The sequence below is a fragment of the Phyllostomus hastatus genome, unplaced genomic scaffold, assembly GCF_019186645.2.
Source record: "Phyllostomus hastatus isolate PE091 unplaced genomic scaffold, TTU_PhHast_1.1 phas_contig_524, whole genome shotgun sequence".
Taxonomy (NCBI): Eukaryota; Metazoa; Chordata; class Mammalia; order Chiroptera; family Phyllostomidae; genus Phyllostomus; species Phyllostomus hastatus.
In genome coordinates, this window is record NW_025333900.1 from 3,703,570 (window position 1) to 3,726,587 (window position 23,018).

Here is a 23,018-nt window from a genome sequence, read left to right on the forward strand (position 1 = left end):
ACCTGGAAGATGGGGATTCGTGTCTCAAAGCCCATGTCCTGGGAAGATTCCCATCTCTACATCTCAATGGAGGCAGAGGTTTTTATAAGGAAGGAGAGGGGAACAGAACAAAGAGATTGAGGGAAGAGGTTGCAAAGTTCTCTACATGCAGATGAGCGTAGTCCATTCTGACAAGGCAGATGATGGTTTGGTGAGCGTCATCCTGGTTTAGGCACCTGGCTGCATGTCATCCTGGATTCACATCATCCAGGGTCCATGGGTGAAGGTCAGCAAACTTCCTGCAATGGGGCTGCCTGAAGGTGAGAATCTGTATCTTTTGAAGCTAGCACCTAGAATTTTTATACAAACATGCTGTTCATCTACAAGCTGCATATTAGTGAGAGTCAGCACTTACAAGTTTTCTTTTGACACAATGTCAAAAGAAAAATGGGTGGGTTACAATTCCCCACCATTACAATTTCCCTTGTTAAATTAGACAAGAGTGAGTGTCTGATTTTCTCTTTCCTGATGGGAACATTATTCTTTTAAAATTCTGATTTTTTTTCCCAATGTTCTTTTTTATGAAATTTTTTCCTCCAAATTGACCTTTAATTTCAAAAAGCTACTTCATCTGCTCAAAATCTCATACAAATTCTTCCCATTCAATTTGAAAGCAGAATCAAATTATTGGAAATTATCCACATGGAGAAAAAGAAAGAGACATGCAGTTGGGAATGACTTATACAGGTGTTAAAAATATACATTTGACCTCATTTAAAAATTTTTTTAACCATTTAACATATTTAACTATTGTATAAAATATTATGTTAGTTATATCAATTTCAAATACACAATATAGTGATTTGACAGATGATTACTAGGATTGGTGGTGTGATCACATTATGAGGTATAAAAATGTCAAATGACCTCATTTCTTTAAAATTATAAAATGTAACAGTTCCTTTTGAAAGTTTTGGTGTCACCAATAGGTGGGTAGATAGATGTATACTAATTAGGAGACTTCAAAACCCTTTACAACACCTGGCTTAATCTTGTCAGAGAACAAATGTCTTTCTCGTAGAAGCTCGGGTACTTACAGAAACACACACATCCTGTCAAGATGAAAATCTACTCTTTACAACACTATTTGCTAACAGATCTATTTACCGTCTCCAATTAACTGATGAAAAATTGTGAGAAAGACAAGTATGTGCAAGTGCCTAACCCATGTCTGATTAAATAACTATCAATACATGTTAAATTAGGCAAATTCTAATATGTATGGAAAAGTGCAAGGCAAAGATGAAAATAAAAGATATATTTTCTAATCCAATTAAACTCAATTCACCAAATAGCCTGTTTTTCAATACCAAAATATAAATATACCTTGCTCCAGTTAGTAGATATGAAGCAAAAAAAGTGTTCAAAATATTTTTATATATTTCTTTATAATTCTTTTGTGCAATAAAAATGCATCAAGTACTTATTCCATGCACGTACTGGAAATAACTAAAGCCTCGGAGGGGACAGAGAAGAGTTAAGACAGTTACAGTATAATGCAGAGGAACATGTAGGCAAGTCACCTAACCCAGTCTTGGAGGGGAGACAAGCTTTGAAAGAAAGGGTTGTCTAACCTGAGTGCTATCTAAACTAAGGCCTAAAGTTAGCCAGAAGCATTGCAATAGTCTAGAAATGAGATGAAAGTGGCCTGAGCAGAGTACTGGCAAGGAAGATGAAGAAAAGTAGTTGGTAATGGCTGTTTCCTGTGTGTCTAAGAGGTCATGGTCCTGAACAGAGAGGAGGAACAGATGCAAAGGTGGTTTTTCTTACAGAGTGAATAACAATACACTAAAACATCTGCTTTGTAAATCTCCTTCTCCACCCAGAGCAGGCCTGTTTACAACTGAGTAAATATCTGCTGCACAGCAACTTTGACTCAACTGACTCTTTTTATGGCAATAAATTTCTCCCACTGTCTCATTCAGAGAGCCTAGCTGCTGGGCCAGATACCTGAATTTAGAGTGAGATTCTTTCACCTGCAGTCCTTATGAGCAGAAATCACAGGCTCTTTTAGGCTTCGCACAATAACATGATGAAGAGATACACTGAACAGCAGCGAACACTAATTTGCTCCCTGTGGACAAGGCATCACAGATGTAGTAACTTCTGTGGGTTAGATATTGGAGATTTTCCAAATAAGTAATGTCTCTGCTCTTGAGTTTAAAATGTAGTAGCAAAGGCAAACAGAGTGTGACAAGTGACATCATAAACGTGTGGACAACTTCCTGTGAGCACAGAGTAGAGAACAGGTGCATTGAGCCTTGGGTTGAGGAAGAGCAAGCAGAGAGTTCTCATTTAGGGGGACACACTGAGGCTGCACCTGGAGGAATTGGTAAGAGTTGCTCAGCTAAAGGAGTGCAGGATGGTGTTCCAGAGAATAAAAATATCATGAGCAATATGTCTAAGTGTGAAAGTCAAGGGAAAATTGGGGGACAGTGAATAGATGATGTGATATAGCCGGAGTGTGCAGTCATTGAGGAGGGTGATGGTAAAGGAAGGGCACTCACTGTAAAGGGCTGTAAATGCCAAAGAAAGGACTTTGAACTGCATGCACTCAAAGAGGAGCCATAAGTGATTGCCAAGCAATAGAGTGAGTGACCAGACCTGCTTCCTGCCTCTCAGCAGCAGCATGTCGACAGTAGATTGGAAGTGAGAGAGATCAGTGTCAGCTAATGGATTCTGAACTAACACAACTAAGGTTAGGTGTCTATTGAGAGCCCTCTTCATGGTTCACAGATTTCTCTCTTCTTACTATAACCACACATGACGGAAGTGGAGAGGAGGCTCTCTGGGGTCTATTTCATAAGGGTGCTAATGCCACCATGAATGCTCTGCTCTCATGACCTAATCTCCCAAAGGACCCACCTCCCAAACCATCACATTGGGATTAGGTTTCAACATAATGACTGGGAAATGGGGGCATAAACATTCAGTCTGCAGCAGTTCTGAACTTGGACATTGTGGCATTGGAGTAATAGAGACTGGCACTAGGGGAAAACAGTGTGTGGGGGAGGGAAGTTGGTATATACTGGAAAGCAGAACTTGTTGTCTGTTCTGACTCCTCCTCTTTCCTGTCCTCTCCACTCCTCAGGGTGCTGCTACCACAGCTTGAGAAAACTTCTATTATCAGTTCAGCCTTACTGAGAACAGCTGGGGGTACAGGATGGTAAGGATCCTGCCATCAGGAGGAGGGAGTATCCAGAGATAGGAATGAAGGGGAAGAATGAGAGAGTTTTCTAGAATTTGGAGACTAAAGATCTCTGAATAATTTGGAGGAAGGTTGGGATAGAGAATCAACAATGAGTGCAACTATAAGCCCTGTGCTTGGATTCCCTTTTTGATGGTCTTTGAAAATGTGAATATAGGATTTGAATTATTATGTTCCTTTGGAAGCTCAACCATTTCCTGAAACTCAGCACTCTCTTCCAGACTGAAACACATGAACCTGCTTTCTCTGGGTTATACTGGGTCAGAGTTGCTTTCAGAATGAGCTTTGGACAAGTCCTCTGTGAGTGGAAGTGCTGGAGTGACTGACAGTTATATGCCCATAGAAGGTAGGGGACACTCTTGGAGGAAGAGTAGGAAGGTTGATGACAGAGAGTTAGGTTGTGCTCATATAAAGAGAACATGAGGGAAGAGAAGGAAACAAAGGAGATGTCAAAAGAGGAGTCACAAAGTGTGAGAAAGTGAGCCCTAGGTCACCAAGGTCAAGAGAGAAGGCATTTGTGGAAAGAATACAAGGACATCACTACAAAGGAGATCACTGGATTTTGCACCTTAGAGGTCAATGCTAGTCCATTACTACAGAGAGATGGGGACCAACATTAGTGTACTGAGGAGATAATGAGAAACATAAGTAGAAAATAACAAAGATAAACTATTCCTTCAAAAATATTTCACAGCTTAAAAATGGATGTGCAAAAATATTTGTATACAAGGGCTATTTAAAACAAAAATATAAACTTCTACTTTGGTATAGTATATAATTGTGCAAAATTATTCCATGAAACACTTGCATGTGCACACAAAAAACATAATGTACACCATAAGGAAAGCATATATATATAGGTATTGATAAGAAAAACTAAGAAAAAAGAGATAATTATGTACAGCTAGCCATTGTTGCTATCTTAATCTGAGGTGTTTTTGCTGGAGTGGATGCAAACTTCAACCCTGAAGGTCTACCATAGCCCCATCCTGCCTAAGAGGCAGAAACTATGTCTCAATTCCAAGTCCCTTTTCTCTGGCTGGAGCAGTTATGTGGAGCAGGAGCTTGTAAGAAAAGTTGGCACCCAGGCTTGAATGCCATCTGCCTGTGCGGGTGTGTGCTAAGGCAGCCATTGCCCCACAGTCCACTGAGATGGCCTTCACCACTGGCCACCCGGTGCTTCCAGGTCCAGTGGCTCTCCTTAAGAGTCTCTGTGCAGATCAGCAAAGGGCAAGGGATCATCCTGGTCTGGGCTGTGCCATGAAAGGCTGTGGAAGTCTGCAATGTCTGCCGAGGCCACAAGCCTGGTCCCACTCTGCAGCTAGCCCCTGAAATAGGAGGCAGGGTGCCTCTCTGCATAAGATCATCACTTACTGTCTTTACTCCTTTCTTAACCCCAGGGAAAACCTTGCCTAGATGTGGGGGTAATGATGGGTGTAGGAAGCCAGCCTCATCTGACATTCTCCCTAAGGGCATAGTCCTTTGAACCAGTGAAAAGCAGCAAAAGCACCTAGGCCATTTGCTCTCCATCCTACCACATCCTTCCCCTGAGGCAACAAGCATTAGATGGCCAGCAGCTGCTTTTTGAGGAGGGAGGAGCTGACATAGGAGAATGAAGGACTCTGGGAGGGAAGAGACAAGACACAGGTTAACTTTTAAAACCATTATCCTGACAGCAGACAACAGCACACTCACCATGCCTGCGTGCAGGCTGGAAGTACATATGCATTATTAATTCACCTGGATCTTTTTTTCCCTTTCCTGACTGGAGCTCCAGGTTTCCCCCATTCTCTCTGCCTTCCACACACGACCCACCAGTTTCCTCAAGCCCAAAATGTGAGCAGCTGTTATTCCTTTGCAATCAAGCCAAGCTTTTCAATTTGCTGAAATGGACATTCCAGTTCCACAAAGGAATGATATATACCAAAAGGTACTGCATTAGAATCTTCATTAACTGGAAGCCAAAAAATTTATGAAAACCATGAATCAGTTCATCTATTACAGAGAACAATTAATAGCTAATTAATACGAGGATGGGGGCTGACCCTTCTGTTCATCTCCACTCACGCCTGCAAGCACAGGTTTCTCCCACTGCCGGTGTACTGCCAGTTCCAGTCAGACCCCAAGGGGCAAGGATGGACAAAGTGCAATCTTCTCTTAATGTTGGGACTTCCTCTGTGAGCCTATGCCTTAAAAAAAACTTTTTGTTATGTAAATAGTCAAGTAGAAACAACACAATGAATTTCACGTACCCATCATCCACCTCTAACAATTATAAATATGTGGCCAACCTTATTTCACCTATGTGCCCCCTTTCTAGGTTATTTTAAGCCAAGGCCCAGATGTCATATTATTTTATTTATAGTCACTCAGTCCATATCTCTAAAAGATAAGGGCTTCTTAAAAACATACCCACAATATCATTATTATACCTAAAAATTGACAATTCCTCAATACCATTAAATTTCTTCATGAATCCTATAAATTTGTAATGTTCTATTTAAATTGGGATCCAAATAAGGTCCTGACAGTGCAATTGGTTGATATGCCCCTTATTATAATGGCCCTTATTTATTATAAGTGCCTCTTACAATATAATACTGAATATAATACTCTTGCAATGTGTAGGTTCTCTCTCTGTTACTGCTTATTCCTTGCACATGTTTTTTGTTGTTGAATTAACCGTGCCATTTGCCCTTAGCATGTGACACCATCTGGATTTCGCTGACTGCAACCTGAGATGCTGGTGTGCATCTGTGTGTGCGTGCACACACACGGCTGTTTGCCTCATACTTCTGTGGAAGTAAGATACACAGGCTTCGTTCAGATCAGGTTTTGGTTTTTGGTTTGTTTTAGCAAGAATTTCAAAGGTGGTAGGTAGTGTGTACTTCCATTAGAAGAGATACATAAAGTCTAGCTTTTGTGAAGTTTTGTTATGAGCTATTGATATTATTGCCTGCAGCAGTGATTTTCAACCGGTGTGCCGCAAGAATTTTTAAAGTATGCAATATCTGACTGTTTAGTCAGGGGCACTGAACTCTTTTTTCTTTAAATAGTCAAATAAAAAAATGACAACAGCCAACACAACAATAGCTATCTGGTATGAATGAAATTATCAAAATTATGCCTATTTTTGTCAGATTGACAAAAATATATATTTTTTTGGTGTGCCGCCAAATTTTAGTAATCAGTTTATGTGTGACATAGGATGAAATAGGTTGAAAATCACTGGCCTAGAGCACTGGTTTTTGACCAGGGTAATCTCGTTCTCTCAGGCAACATTGGCAATATCCAGTGACATTTGGTTGTCACAGCTGAGGTAGGGGTGCTGCTGGAATCTCGTAGGTGCACACCAGGGATGCTGCTACAATGCACAGAGCAGCCCCTCACCACAAAAAATTTTTGGCCCAAAATGTCAATAGTAAAAACTTGAGAAGCCCTGGCCTGGATCCATGTATTTGTTCAAGGTTGTAAAATGTTATGTTTTAATTTCATTGTTCATTTTTTTAAATTTATTAGCTGAACTACCTATATGAAGAAAAACTTCCTAATCAACTGTTGGGCTTTCCTGAGGTAGCATTCAGATAGTAGAAGTAAGTAAACACTTAATTTTTTCATTTATTAGTTTTCAAAATGATGGGATAGTTTCTGAGACTCCTCCAAAGGTGACCAAGATTTCTTCTTATAAGAATCATTTACAAACTCAAGGTTGTTAAGATATTGAAAGCGATTCAACTACTGCAGTGACTGTCTTTACTGAAGTCTGAATTTCACCCCCTTTGGACAACAGGAGCTTATTCGGGTTGGTTCCTGAGTCCTTTTGACACACCCTGGTCTCTTTAAAAGTTTGCTTGCACGTCAGGATAGCAAGACACACCAGGGTCCTCTTGTGCATTTTCTCTCCTGGCCTGCAATCAGCCACTTCCCTGAGGAGACCTGGTTTCTTTCAGTGGTATTTAGTGATCACCATCTGGGCTGTAGCGGGACTCATGCATTTTAAGACATAAATAACCCTCATAATATTATATTTCTCTCTGAGGAGGGAATTTTCTAAGCTATATTTTATACATAGAAACACTTAGACTCAAGAGAGCGGTTTTACCCCAACTCAAACTTAAAACACAAGGAAAATTTTGAAAACTGGCAATGTACACCCACACCCATATCCAGATTCCCTTTTAGTCAGTAGGCCTGGGAATGGAACAGACTGTCCCAAAAGCCCAGTGATGAGGATGCACTGGGATCTTGGAGACCAAGAAGGCCTGGGAATGCCAGGGCTGGTCTGCACCTGCCAGCCTCTGCTCTCTCTGAGCTAGGACTTCCCCAGCCCCCTTTTCCTTGGCTGCAGCATGAAAAGGGTGAGCTGGCCTTTTCTGCAATCAGATGCTAAGGAGGGCACAGGGTGTGCCATGAGGAGCGTGACACTACCAAAAGTTTAGGGACAAGAGAGGATCTTTTTATATTAAAAATCAGATGTATAATTTTATATTAAAATAGGTAAATTGAGAAGTAGCATGCAATATTTAACATGTAAATTTATAATATGTGACTTGGATGAAGTTTCAGCTTCTGCAGGGTTCTCTGCACTTACCTTTAGGGTTCTTACCAACTGGCATCAGGCTATTTTAGAGGAAAGTATTAGAAGTCCTGGGAGGTGATTCTGAACCACTCTGCTTCAATAAGGGGGTTGCTTTCTTTATTATAAATTTGGTTACCTTAATATTATATTGAAAAGTCAGAAGGTATATCATTTGCTTAAAGTCTTGAAGGAAATCAATATTCCATAATTTCTCCTTTCTTAAAGGTTTGGTATATTGTAACTACCTATCTTGGGTCTAAGCTAAAGCATGTCAGATTAAAAATAGCCTTAAATCCTTTCTGGAACAAGGTAGGATATATATATATATACATATACATATGCACACACACACACACATATATTCAGAATATATATGTTTGTGGAAACACCTGCTCTCTGCCCTCCTCCCTCCCCAAAGTGCCTTTTTTTAAAGCCCTGCAGCCTCTTCTGAGTGAGCTCAATAAAAAACTCCACTGCCCAAGTGATGAAATCAGATTAGCATGCTCCAACCCTGATGTTCTGTGCTGAGGGAATTGGAGGGAGCTGATAGTGCTGGAGTTGGGCTATTTTGCATTTCTCAGTGACATCCTCTAATGAGCTGACAATGTAAAACACCAGGCTGCTGTCTTGGAGAAATGAAAACAATGCAGTGGTCATTTCACATCCTATCATCCTAATGACAATCTGAGCTGCCTTTTCCTTGCCTTTGATTAAAATACATGGGACCTGCATGAGGAATTGAGAGCAAGAGCCCAATGGGAAACAACCAAAGTGGCTGAGTAGAAGGAAGGAGGGGGCATCCTAAGGAAAAACACATTGAGGTAAGTCAGATAGGTCAAGGGCAACTAGCCTTGGTAGACCTTGAATCTTGTACTCTTGAGCATTGTCATCTATAATGCCTGATTAACTTTCTCCAAAAGAGCCAGCGAATGGTTCTACCAAAGAATTCCAGTTCTGTGTCAAGGCTCATTCACCTTGGCAGTGCCAATTATAGGGGTGATGTTCCTAAGGCAGAAATTCAGCTGTCACACATCAAGACAGCTGGAATCATTGCTAAAATATTGGAATACTGCATACTGGTTGACAAAAAACCACTCCCAAAGTCCTCTTCACACCCACTGCCTCAGCTGCCTTCACCCCTCACCTAAAACCCTTATTTCACCCCCACATCTTAGTAACTTTACTGAATAAGCAAGGCTTGGCACAAGAGGGGCCTGCCTGCACCCTGATTCAGCGTGGCAGGCAACTTCCATTTGTTGGCCAATGTCCAGGCCAGCCCCATTATGAAATAGTTTTCATACTCGATTAGACATGCCCAGTACACTGCCCAGCACTGCAGAGCCCTCCTGAACCCTGCCAACAACCCACAGGGAGAGGTCATCTGCTGCAGGCCTGCTTTCCACTGTCAGCCTCCTGGGGCCTGTTGCCTACACAATGCACTCTCTCTGGCCCCAAAGGAAGAACAAAGGAAGTGAACGGCCTGCAATCATTCTGGTTCTCAGAGGATTGGACAACCTTCACATGCTTGGCAGGCTCATCATTAGGATTTTTTTCTGCCCTTTTCTTGTCGCCAACCCTCTTTAAGCTTCCTAAATTAATAATGATGAGGCTGTTTAAGCCGTATCTGAAGTCTTTGTTTTTGATGATTTCTGTTCTCTGGGGCCCTTTTCTCTTCCTTTGGTAAGTCTTTTACCCGCTGCTCCTGCATTTGTATCCATTCTCAGATATCCACAATGATAATCACTGATTAGGTCATTGGGAGGAAAAAAGAAAATGCAATTAAGAAAAAGAAAGAAATAGCCATTTAGGCATTACTGAGTCTAGGGTTTGGGTGAGGAACAACATGAAATGTCACAGGCTATTTTCCCTAGTGAAATGAATGAAAAAGAGGAGGAAGATGGAATACCCCTAATGAATCATATATAACTTCAAGCATAGGGCAAAGGGGTAATGAAACGGTGATGGTGGGACACACTCCAGGACCCACCCTTGAACCTGGACTTGAGCTTGCTTGGTATAAGGAAGGGGGAATAACCTCCATCTAAAGCAACTAATTCATCACAAGTAGACAACCCTCTTCTTTGAGATAATCATTTATTCTTTCTCCTTAAAGAGAAAGAACTACCAGGCTCAACAGTCCTTCCTGCTTCTCTTCCTCCATGCCATTTCCATTATATTTCTGCATCCTGAGACTTTTCTTATCCCACTGAAGAAACTACAGGGAGGGAGCATCCTATAGGACCTAAGGCTGCCCACCTGTTGAGGGAGAGTCTCACTGTGCAACACCACCCTGGGCTGGGAGACAGAGATATCACCTGTCAACTTCCAAGCAGAGTGGAAGGGGTGCCCGAGAAAGTGGAAAACCAGAAAGTCTCAGAGAAGTGAGAACACATTTAAGAATCATTCACCACTCTGCTACAAGATTTAGCTTCTCCAATTCAGTACAAATGAGTGTGTTGGGTACTTTGGTGTCAGAACCTGCACAGAGTCCAGGGGACTTTAGAGTAGCAGAAGACAGACTTTCTTTCAGGGAAAAAGCTCATTGTTTGGCTAGAAGATGGCTAACATTAGCCAATCTGTAAAATAGTAACAATCATAACTATGTCTCTGCGACAGACACAATGCCATGTGTTCACCAAATCTAGTTCATTCTCTCTCTTAGACACAGCTAAACATTTCCTAGCATTGCTGGCAGTGCACCATGAATGAGCTCTGGTTAACGGGACGTGGAGAGAAGGGGTGAAAGCTCTTTTAGGCCTGGCCTCTGAGACCTTCTCACAATCTTTCATGCATTGTCTCCTCCTCCTCAGCCAGCTGGATGCAAAAACCCAGCAAAGGACTCACAGGTCCTATGGAAAGTAAAGCCACTAGGTGAAGGATTCTGGGTCCCTAAGAGACTACAAAGAATAGAGTTTTCCAGCCCAACACACATACAAACATGCACACACACAAGCCACATTAGACTGTGCTATGAACAAAAAATAATTTCATTGTGTTACCCCACTGAGATTTTAGGGTTGTTGGTTACAGCAGCTAATGTTACCCTATTTAATGTGCTCATGGATTTCACGAACATATGGAATGAGATAATACATTTAGAGTGTCTAGTTCTGCACCATAAACATAGTAGGTGCTCAGTATTGGAGGATTATGAATATGTGAAGCTAGGTTTTCTTAGAAGCCCCTAGATAGAATCTTTGTCAACCTGAGTCTTTACAGTTGATGAGACGGAAGATGTACCCAGAAGGGAGGACCAACAGAAACATAGGGACCAACCTACAGGGAAGCTGCTGAGAAAAGTCACATGGGGGAAATTTGGTATAGCCACAGTCACCATACATCTTTTAATCTGACTTCTTCTTCCTGGATTTGTTAAAACTTCCATCGAACCAGCCAGCCTCCCTGCATCCCTGACTCCATGTCGGGCCCTGAGCCTCTCTCTCTGGCATGGTCTGCTGAGCGTCTCCTTGTCCTGGAGATTTTCTAGATCAGACCTCCCCTCCTAGTCTTTGCCCAGATTCTGGATCCAGTCACCCTGATTCACTTATAAAACTGCCTACTGTGTGCCAGGCACTGCATTAAATACTTACCAAGGCAGGAAGGGTGGGAGTGGTTGCTCCCATGCAAAACAACAAGGGGCACATTGTCTGTAGAAAACATAAAAACGACGACGAAGCTATCAGTCTGCTTTTTATCATCACCATGTGAAGGTAATCCTAAACATAGCTAGGAAAAAAACTCCTCCCTGACCAGGTAGTCCCCACACTGACACTCACCATGTCCCCTTGAATGCCATTGGCTAGAGACACAATATCCAACACAACATGGTTGTGGCCTTCAGTCTAGCAGGGGAAACAACATCTAAGTGAATGAAGAACATGGGGAACAATCAGCATCAAGAGAGTTTCTCTTGAAGAAATATTAGTGTAGCTTCACTTTGTAGAACCAGAGCTAGGATGCCAACAAGCACGGTGACCCACAGGTGTGCAGCCACATGACGCAGCCAGGAGAATGCAAATATTCTCTGTGGCTGGAGGTGCAGATGCACCTGGGCAACCAGATGCTGGTCAGATGGTCAGACCAGAGTAGCCAACAGAAGGTAGTTCTGGAGGAGCCTTTATCCTGTTGACAATAAGACACTAACAAAGCATTGCAATTTTTATGACTTCATTGAGACATAATTCAAATACCATACAATTCATCTATTCTAAGTGTACAAATTGATGGCTTGTATATTTATGATATCTCACAGCCATTGCCACAGACAGTTTTAGAAATTTTTCATTACCCAGAAAGAAACCTGCTCCCCTTAGTTGTCACTCCCCAGCCCTCCTTTTAGGTATATGCCTAAGGACAATAAAGGGTTTTTAAAACAGGGAAATGAAAAATTAGATTTTCATTTGTAAAAGATTACTCCCTGACCTACCTGCCACTTCCCAGGGCCTGGAATGGTGTGTGTACACACACAGAATTCTTTCATCATCCTCACATTCATGAGGATCTACCTGCAGCCACAAAGCTCTTACCCCTCACCAGCTGTAGCCACTCAAGTGTTCTCACCTGCACACTGAGGCCATCCATACCCAGGCTCTGGTTTCCTGATTCAGCAAGAGACACCTGAGGGAACTTAACTGCAAGAGCCTTGGTCTCAGACCAGCTCACACCCTTGGATTCTGCCTCCTGGTGGCTGGACTAAGTGGATATGTTCTCAGAGACTTTTCACCTCTTGGCTGGTTCATTACCCCTGAGAGTTAACTCCCTTCCTCTCCAAATGCTGTTTCCTTACTTACCATGTCAAACCACACTGCTCCCAGTCCCTGAGAGGGCCAGAGCCCAATGGCTGCCAACAAAAACGGTAGTCATCCCAGACACATACAGCATCCCTGCATTTCCCTCAGGACTCACCCATGTAGGGAAGATATTATTGCCCCCATTTTAGAAATGTGGAAACTGAAGCTTAGAGAGCTGAAGTGCTGTTCTAAGGTAAGTGGCAGAGCCAAGTTTCCACCTCAAAGGGCAAGATGCAGTTGGCAGTTAGGGCTGCTTTCAGCCATGTGTAACAAAACCCTGATACAGCTTAGTCAGATGGGACGGTTTTTTTCCCTCACCTAACAACAGGTCCAAGTGAAGAACGGTACAGCACGTCGGCTGTGTCAGCAGACCCAAGCTCCAACATCTTTCTGCTCTATAGCCCTTAGTGTGGGACTTTCATTTTCATCATCAAAATCCCTACTCCAGATGCTATGCTTTTTTTTTTAAATCAGAAAACAATAGCTTTGCTCCAAACCCCATTCAGAAGGCTTCTCTTCCATCTCACTGGCTTATTAGGAGCTTACAACATTTGTTACAGAGAGAGAGGGGAGAATGGATGCTGGGTAGGGAACCTGGGTGCAGGCTCTGAGCAGAGTCAAGCCCCTCTGGCCTCTCGCATCCAATAGACAGTGCCCAAGGCAGTGTCCAGCCGCCTCCCTGCTCCTCAAGATGCCCTGGGCTGACCCACAAAGTGAAGCTGCTTTGGGCAGGAGAGACTCTTTATCATCAGCATTATTGGCTGAGTGCATATTCCCATGGGCCAAGGGAGAGATTGGTCATTTTCTTTTGGTTCAGCTGCTAGTGAAAAGTGCCCACACTAGGCAGAGTGAAAAGCCCTGGGAATAGCTCCGCCCTCCACTCCCCAGCACTCACAGCTGCTGTGAACTCTCATGGCAAAGGATCCCACACACTCATTTCCAGCCCTATCACAGGCATTTCTGCAGGAACTTCAGACTCTCAAAAGGGCTCAAGAATAACCTATGTATTAATCAGCAACTCAGAATGAATGGAAAATATCAGACACGTGTAATTTCTGAGCAGCATTACCTAGAAGGTGCAGGATGGAGAACGAGGGGAGATATCGTGAGACGGGGAGGAAAGGAACCTCTTAGATGACAACAAAATCTGGAATCCTAGAAATGTCTGCATTTCCATGGGCAACAACTTTACAGTAGATACATTTATCTTGTCCTTCATTTCCTTGGGCTCAACAGGCCCATGTGACTGAGGAAGCTTGATCGTGTGATATTTCCACGGAACAAAAGAGCCAGCCAGGCCCATGTTCCTGAGTGCAACCCCAGAACCAGCTCAAAATCACCCTGTCCTGTTTAGTGAGGTGCTAAGTTGCTGTTCAGAGACAACAGACAGAAACCACAAGTCATGCAGCCAAAGCAGGCACACAGGAGAGCACTTTGACCTCTAGCTGCACTGGGAACAAAGTCTGCCCTGCACCCCAACACAGAACCAAGGATAAAATGGGTCCGTTGTTCAGCAAAAGCCTGTGTTTACACCTGTAACTGTAAGTGGCCAAGCTCCAAGGTCCTCCAATTAAAACTTGCCCAGGCAGTGCTTCCACATATCTGTTCCCCCATACCCTTAAAAACCTGCCCAAACCCTGGAATGGGGAGTTCAGGCTTTTGAGCACTAGCTTCCCCTTCTTCTGGGTGGCACCATTTATAAGAAAATAGCCAATCTCTCTCCACTGCAATGTTCAGTATTTGACTCTGCTAGCACCAGATGGACCAACCCTTTCTCTTCTGTAACATGAAGTCTGGTCCCCTGAAAGCTGTGACTTGAGAAAACCCTCCTACCACATCTCATTCTTCTAAACTTGATGTGGCCCTCACTCAAGACACCTTCTCTTTGGGTCCAGTTGCCTCCCTGCTTTCTGAAGATTAAAATGGTCAGAAGCCTTGCTAAACATGAAATTGTCTTGGATTTTTAGCCTTCAAAAGCCAAGACATCAGGAGAAAAAATGTCACATTCCATGGAAGTACTACATAATAAAAAGTGTACAGCCCTGGCTGGTGTGGCTCAGTGGATTGAGTGCCAGCCTGCGAACTAAAGGGTTCCCAGTTCAATTCCTGGTCCAGGACACAGGCCTGGGTTGCAGGCCAGGTCCCCAGTAGGGGATGTTTGGGAGGCAACCACACATGGATGTGTCTCTCCGTTTCTCCCTCCCTTCCCCTCTGCAAATAAATAAAATCTTAAAAAAAAAAAGTTTATAGGCTTCAGGAGCAGCAGCCCCGAGTTCCAGACCTGGGTTCTCGACTTGCTACAAGGCTCCCTCATGTTCATCGGTCCTCTCTTCCATAAAATGATGGTTTGAACTAGTGGAGACTGAAGATCACTTTGGTTATAACTCTGTGACTCTAGGGATGGGCTCCATTGCAGTCAAGTACAGGGTGGGGCAAAAGCAGGTGTGCAGTTTGTATGGAAGATAATAAAAGAAGAAATAAATTGTAATACAAAAATAAACTCTGATTTGCATACTCACAACTGTAAACCTATTTTTTCCACACCCTATATAACAGTACTTCTTTTTTTGTATGAATTTTCTCAGAAAATATGAATTCATCATTCATGACAGTAACATTTGAGCAGATACCATGAGCTCTGGCAAACTGTTAATACTTTAACCTGATAACTCTTTTGACCTTCATGGCTAAAAGATAGGTAGTATTGGCAGCTCCAAATCTCCTGATGAAGTAACAGGCTCAGAGAGACAAGTAATCAACTTGGCTGTTGTATTTCCATTTGGCTGTTGTAGGGACATCCCTAATTTAATGAGTTGAAAACTAAATTCATGCATCCCACCCTGTCCAAACATGCTTCTCTCCCATTCTTCCCCAGCACAGTGAATGGCAACTCTTTTCTTCCTAAATACCCAGGCTAAGAGCCTTCAAGTTTCTCCCACTCCCAGTTCAGCACAAATCATGTCAGCTGTGCCCTCAAAAAATATCTGAAACCCACTGTTTCTTACCACCTCCAGAATGGCCACCCTGGTCTGAGCCTCTGTCATGTGTTGTCTGGACCATTAAAGAGCTTTCTCACTGGTGTCCTTGTTTCTACCTTCTGTTCCCCATCACACACTCACTTATACACACACACACGTACACAGAGTATTCTTCCTGTACCATAGCCAGAACGACCCTTTGCAAATGCACATGCCAGGATGGCATTCCTCTGCTCAAAACTTTTAGTGGCTTCCCATCTCACTGAGGATAAAATCCAAAGTCCTTGCTCTGGCCTTCCAGGTCCCCCAAGATCTTCCCTGACCCCTGATAGCTCCCAGCCTCTGTGGTCTCCTCTCCTGCCCTCTCCCCATGGCCTCCTCCTCCCTCACCATGCTGGCCCTTTTCCTCAGGCGTACTAAGCTTCTTCCTGCCTCAGCTTCATCTGGCCTTCATTCCCCAAGATATCCTCTGCACTGTACCAGAAAGACTTCCTCTAACTTAATCAAATAGCACTTTCCTCATCTGTCTGTGTCCTCTTAGCATGATTTATTTTTTTCTTTAAGCATGCATCTCTGCCTGACATATTTAATACCTAAGCTTTATAAGGACAAAAACTTTCAGTGTTTTCACTGTTAAACCCCCAGGGCTTAGTAGAGTGTCTAGCATTTTTAAAAAAATCTCTCAGGCTATGAAGGTGTTAGCTAAGATTATGGTGGTGATCATTTTGCAATATACAAGTGTATCAAATCAACACATTATACAACTTAGACTTATACAATATTACATGTCAATTATATCTCAGTAAAACTGTTAAAAGTAATAAGAAAAAAAGTCACTCAGTAAGTATAGGTAGCCCTTGTTATCTGAGTCTAATCCTTTCCTGAAATTCCAGTGGATGAGGAATTTTTAGATAGCAGGAGCCCATATTCTATTACACCGAAGGGAAAAACAATAAAGTGTTTCCCTCTATTACTTATATCCTTTAATTACCTGTGAAACCCACTGTGGATTTCTGCATGGTATAAGGCATTTAAAACACCAATTACCTAATTATTTAATTCTTAATGAACTCATTAGTGGTGTGTTTGTGTGTAGTATGTTATAATACTGAAAGAATTATATTTTCCTTCTACATAGAAAGAAATTATATATTGTAATGTAAATAGACAATAAAATGATTTGCTAATGATACATAATGAATACAAATATAATTATCAAAATAAAGTAAACAGTTTTTTGAAATGCTTAGATACCGAATGCAGTTACCTGAATGAGAGAAGGAAGTCACTGTCAGTGCGTGGTTGTGGGGAGGATAGTCAGAGTGAGCTGGGGAAGGAGCGAGAAGCCAGCAAATACTCCAGGTGCATTCATCTTCTAATTGAGGAATTAACAAGCCATCTTTTCCTGGCATTCCAGAGTCTGGAAGTGGGTAAATGACTGTGAAACACCACCCAATCATATATAAGACCATAGGATTTTTAAAAACAATTCGAAATAGGCATTCGGTTTTTTTTAAACCTTCACCCAAGCATATGTTTATTGATTTTAGAGAAAGAGAAGAAGTGTGTGTGGGGGTGGGTGTGAGTCTGTGAGACAGAGAGAGAAAAACATCAGTGGGTTGCCTCCTATATGTGCCGGGGCCACGTATTAAACCTGTAACCCCAGCTCTGTGCTCTGACCGGAGACTTAACCCACAAACTGTTGGTGTACGGGGACAATGCTGAGCCACTCAATCAGGGCGGAATAAGCCACCTGTTTCAATGACATGACTATGTAAATTATTCTCAATACTGGGACAATTTTGAGGGTTAATGAGGGAAAGATAAATAAAAGTATATAATTTTTAAAGTATGCACTTATAGATTGACAGGTTGGTTTTATTAAAATGATAGGTCTATAAAATAGCTCTTGTCGATAATTATTTTTGATAATAAAACCATTTCCCAAAATTAAAAAAGCATGTTAAGCAAAATTTTTTTAAGTTTTTAGATTGATTTGTCTGAACAGTAATACCTGTATAAACTAAATATTAGTTCATAAATACGATAATCAGTTCTGGAGTCATAGCTATGTCCAATACCATGTCACAGGTATTTTTCAAAATTTTTAGATATATATTTTTAATAAATATATAGTTTAATTTTTCATAAAATTGCCTGCAATCTTCTTCAGAGTTGCATTTTATAGTTTTCAATTTGAAGTCACTGACGTCTTCAACTCCCTCTTCTCAGTTCACCACTATACTTTTAGTTAAGAAAATATTCTTTCTACAGGTGTTCATGTACCTGGTAAGTGAAGAACTAATTCTGATAAATAGAAAATATTCTCAATTTTAATTTTCTTATTGAAAGGTGTTAATATTTCAGACCAAACATTATCACAGGTTTCTCCACGCAGAGAAACTTTCTTTGACAAATACTTTATGAGACAAAACTTCAAATAAATTGTCTCTGTTTATAATTGTTTAATGTTTTGCCAAATTTAAGTGCTGCAAAATCATAGACCTTCTCAATTTCATTCATTGCAATACAGAATATAAATTCACCCAATTGAATGTGAAAGTTCCATCAAAATATTTTCCCATAAGTAAGATATTTTGAAGTGTAATTATTTACTCTCAAATTTAAATAATTTTACTCAATTCTTCGTTTGGTTTTGTAAGTACAAGTTTTGTACTTAATAATTGCATTTTCCTAAATGATTTCAGAGCCGATGTTTTTTGAATACCTGATTAAAAATTACCAATGAATTTTGAACAGAATGTACCAAAATTTAGAAGACTTATTTGTTAGAAAAATAAAGTACAAGGACAATGCTGTAGTCCAGTTCAGTTGAGTTACAAAGTAGCCCATTAAGGCTCAAACATTTCTAAAATCTGAGAATATGCAGAAAGAAAAAAGAGCCACACTGCCAGACTGAAGCATTATTTCTGCTCCACATCATCTCTACCCAAAGTATTTTGTAGCTTAGTTTCCTTGTATAAATAAAAAACATTTATGTCTGTCAAACATAATTTCAGTTTTGTTGGTAGACTACCACAGCTTGTTTGGATGCAGTTATGAACTATGAATGTACTACATCTAATTCCAAATCTATTTCTGCTCCACAGGTTTCTGAATTTATTAATAATGTAAAGGGGTGCAGAGCAAGAGGTCACAAAAGTCCCCACAGCCTTTGGTTAGCGGATGAGAGAAGAAGATGATACAGCATTTAAGATACTTTGCATGACAAAAGGCAAGGTAATAGCTGTTCCACAGTGGGGCAAGAGTTGTACTCAACTTTCAGAATGTATCCTGACCCATGACATAGCCAGGAGAGATTCTGCCCTGCTGCCAATGGTGAGGGAGGAGCTACGTCCACTCCTCTAAGGATTCGGCCATGTGGCCTGGTGTTGTAAGGAAGCAAGCATGTGGTCTGTAGTGAAGTAGCAGCCAACTGCTAGAGAAAAGGGTATAAGGAGAGAGCTGATAAAGCCTGAAGAAGATACAGCAATGCTGATGGAGCTGGGAATTGTGAGAACCTGCCAAACCAAGCACAGATTAGTGGGAGATACCTGGAATGCTGAACTGTGACTGGGGGATGCTGACTTTGGCTTCTCTGGAGGATGTCCAGAGATGCCACTCTGTCTGGACATGTGTCTTCCTGGGCTTCACTGTGATCCACTATAACACAGAACATGTTTCCTGGACTACTTCAGGAAGTCTGAGCACAACATCCCCCAGATCCTGAAGGAGAGAGCTGCTGCAAGAGGATGGCAACTCTGAAACCCACAAGTGTACTTTCCAGAGGAGATGGAGAACTATGCACAGCTGACTTACAAACTGATAAGGATGAAGGGAACTTCTGGGCATGGTTTTGGCTTATAATCTGGTGGGGAGCCAGGGAAGTGCTAGGTTGCATGACAGAACAGAGCTCCAAGCAAAAGTGCTCCCAGTTCCACTGAGGTTGGAATCATGTAAATAAAAGCTTGTATCCTCCAACACTAATTGTTGGGTCATGCATCAAGGCACCACGTGCATGAGCCCAGGTTTTTTAAATTACAATAACACCATTTTTCCTATGATGCTGTGCTCCATGAAATTTCTGTGTGTGTTGTAACACCACCATCTCCACTGTTGAATGGTTCTTAAGTGAAGTGATAAATTACAACAATGTCAGATACTATATCTTTGACAGAATGAACTTCTAAAAGCTTTGCTCTGAGTCCATAAACTGGATGAAAAAAAAAATCAAACCATTATTTAAATTAGCTGGTATTCTATCAAAGAAACTGATATAAAACTGCATCATCTAGATATTCATGACATTCTTCTCCTGTTAATGGAGCCATCCTACTGATAGCTATCACTTTATTTTTCCGATGTGCACTAGAATGGAATCAAAATTAAGCAAAAATAATTTGCAAGAATAATCGTTTTATAAAACTGAATGGTCATGCTTCCTATAGTGATATAGAACACACACTCACGCTGCATGGTGTGAAATCACCATGCATAATTGTCTTAAAATAGCTGATTTTTTTAAATTAATGGTGATGCTTTTTTATAAAACGTTGTTTTCCAGGTTTACCAATGATTAGTGATATTACTGTACCCCTCAGGGTACATGACAAATGTTAGTAAGTAATTGCTTTACATTCATCAACATTCTTGAGCAAAGGATTCTAGTACTTAATTTTTCACTAAACACGCACTTTTTAAAAGCTTGATACAAAAAGAAAAGAAAGGAAAAAACAGTATTATCAAGTGGGGCTAAAAAAATAATACTTTTTCTCCCACCTTCTAAGTTCGTTTAGCTGGTCCAATAGTCAAATTAGCAGACAGATTATTAGGAGAAAATCAAATTTTAATACATGAGCACAAAGAATTTACATAAGCATGAAAATTCCCAAAACAGTGAAGTAAAATTGGATATGTATATATATCATTTTGAGCAAAGGAGAAAGGTGGGGCAGGATGTTAGATTTCAAAAGTGAGAATGGGGGATTTGCAGGTAGTTGAGGAAGAACAGAACACACAAGGCAGGTACATTTTTGGTAGGCAACTCAGAAACAATAGAATGGGGTTGGTGGTGGGGGTGGGGAAATCTAGTCAACAGGTTTGGAGACTTTCTGTCTAATGCTAAGGTGATTATGGTAAGGTTCCCTTCCTGAAACAGGTTTCTCCATCTGAATCTCATTAGGCAGGAAAGGGGAGAAAGCCAACAGTTCTGAGTCTTTTGTTTCTTAATAACTAGTTTAAAATCAATATCCCAAAAGGCAGTTTTAGGGTGGTGAAACTTTGGTCCCTTTCAATCACATAACAAGGTAAAACATAGGTTATAGACTTAAACTATTCAATAGATGACAAGCCACTGAGATAGCAACTGCAAGAGCATGCAGATCTTCCTGTCCACACTCCATAGAAGATGGATTGCTCTGACTGTTCCAGCACACATTCACATCTACCAAACACAAGGCATCTCACACTTCCCTCTGCGATGACTCTGTGGTCTTCCCGGTGGCTCCAGGATCTCACACAGGCTGGGTCCACCTCTCAGAGCCCAAGGTGCCAGCAGGGGCAGCAGATATTGAATAGTTCTCCCATCATTGAATACTTAGACTGCAGGTTAATAGTCCCTGGCCACTCATGTCCAATGGGAACAGAATCTCCTTCAGAGTCCTCCAGAAGGAATCAATGTTGCCAACACCTTGTCTGTCCTCCAGAACTGTGAGAGAAGAAATTTCTGTTGTTTGAAGCAGCCCTAGAAATGAGCATAGTGCCTTCGTTTCTGAAAGGAACCCACGCCAGTCCATAAAATCCAGTCTCGATTTGCATGTGTAAAACCACATCTCTCTGGCTTGGCAAGTTGGCTCTTGCAATTTTTGGACATTTTGGACTGTTCTGAAACTGACCTAGCAGAGGAACAATTCTTAGACCACTCCTGGCACACACTACTTTGGTATTCCCTCATTCAAGGCAGAGTTAAGAGCATGTGATGAGTTTGGGTGGTGAGGGCACAAGGATGAATTTTGATACATCAGAGCTTCTGGGTGACATCAAGCTGATCACACAAAGTTATGTGGGCCTGTCTCCAAATCCTACATCTCATAGATTCTTCAACAAAATAGCTTAGTCAAATATCTGTGAATTTGCAAAATGCCCAGAGCTTACATTTTTCAGGTCATCCTTTATTCCAAATTCCCCTCTGGATGCTGCCCTTCATGTTTTTCCATAAAGCATACTTAATATGAAACAGTAAAGTGAGGAAAGTTTACTAAGTGTTTGGGGAAAATATAGAAGGTGGCTGCCCAGCACAGAACAAAATAAGAAACAACTTAAAACTGAATACTAGGCACCATTCTTAAGAGGCCCTTGGAATGCACAGGCACCCTCTTCCTCTCCGTGGTGCTGGCCTGTGCTCTTTCTAGTGCTCATTTCTCTCTGAGGTAATACTCTTTGAGTACACACAAGATTCTCAAGCAGTCTTCTAGGTTCTATTCCCACAACCAATATCTCCTGTTTGTATGATCTTGGATGTATTATTTAACCTTTATGTGCCTCATTTCTTCATTTGAAAAATAAGCATATTATTCACTCATAAAAAAATAAATACTGATGTATGCTACAACATGGATGAACCTCAAAAACATTATGGCACATGAAAGAAGCCAGACACCAAAGGTCATATATTGCATGATGTCATTTTTATGAAATGTCCAGAGTAAGTGAAGCCATAGAGACAGAAAGCAGATGGGTGGTTGCCAGAGGTGAGGGGAGAGAGGAATGAGAAGGAACTGCTTAACTGGTGTTATAGGTTGAATTGTGTTCTCCCAAAAAGATATATTGAAGTCTTAACCTTAAGTCTCTCAAAATGTGATCTTATTTGGAATAGGGTTTTTAGAAGTAATCAAGTTAAAGCAAAGTGGTTAGGGTATACCTAATCTAGTATCTGACTGGTGTCCTTATAAAAAGGGAAAATTTGGGCACAGAGGCAGGTAGGTAGAGGAAAGATGGTGTAAAGACACACAGGAAAAACACCACAGAAAAGTAGAGGCAGAAATTGAAATGATTCAGCTGGAAGCCAAGGGTCAATAAGGATTGCTGGTCATACCAGCAGCTGGAAGAGGCAAAAAAGGATTCTACTCAGAGTCTTCAAAGGAACATAGGGCTGCAGACACCAACTTCAGAACTCTGGCCTCTAGAACTGTGAGACAATAAATGTCTGTTGTTTTAAGCCACCCAGTATGTGGTACTTTGTCACAGCAGCCCTAAAAAACCAAGACAGTAGACACCAAGTTTACCTTCAAGTTGGTGAAGACATTCTGGAACTAGATAGAAGTAGTGGGTTGCACAATACTGTGAATATACACTGTCTCCAACTTATGAAAGTTTGACTTACGATTCTTTGACTTTATAATGGTGTAAAAGTGATGCACATTCAG